Source organism: Meleagris gallopavo, chromosome 11 (assembly GCF_000146605.3).
Source record: "Meleagris gallopavo isolate NT-WF06-2002-E0010 breed Aviagen turkey brand Nicholas breeding stock chromosome 11, Turkey_5.1, whole genome shotgun sequence".
Taxonomy (NCBI): Eukaryota; Metazoa; Chordata; class Aves; order Galliformes; family Phasianidae; genus Meleagris; species Meleagris gallopavo.
In genome coordinates, this window is record NC_015021.2 from 3,584,704 (window position 1) to 3,585,303 (window position 600).

Below are 600 nucleotides of genomic sequence, written 5' to 3' on the forward strand. Positions count from 1 at the left end.
GACCGGGCTGCAGGCGGCCCGCGCGTTGGGGCCGCAGCGCTGTCTGCTTCCCTCAGCCTGGCAGATCTTAGACCAGAAGGACAAAACTCCTTCTCCTGACCGTTCTTCTCCTTTCTTAAAAATTGTTTTTCTTTCTTTTTTCCCCCTGTAATGTGCGTGTGGAAACTGGTCAAGGGAGAGTCAGCCTTTTGGCACAGGAATTTCTAGTGCTGTAGAGATAAATGTTCGTTTGTTCATTTTTTTGTTATTCAGCTAAAGTAGGATTTTTTTAATTTTTTTTTTTCTTGGAAATCAGCTGAAATTTCGTTGCTGAGAGCGTTTGCATTAGAGAAGGAGTTTTATTTTTGCTTGCCTTTCATGGGCTTTTCCAAATATTGTCAGGAGGCATTTCTCGCATCTTGCCTTTGGCTTGGAACTGTGAGCAGGATGTGGATAGGGAACTTCAGCAGCAGAAGAGGTCGTAATTTATGTGGAGAGGCTTCCAGGGGGCCGGGAGTTGTGGGATTAGAAGTATAATTAGGCATTGAATTAAGATTTATAGAGTACTGCAACCAATGGCATGGTGTGGAAAGCAGCTCACCTATAATCCCCTCCTTTTTA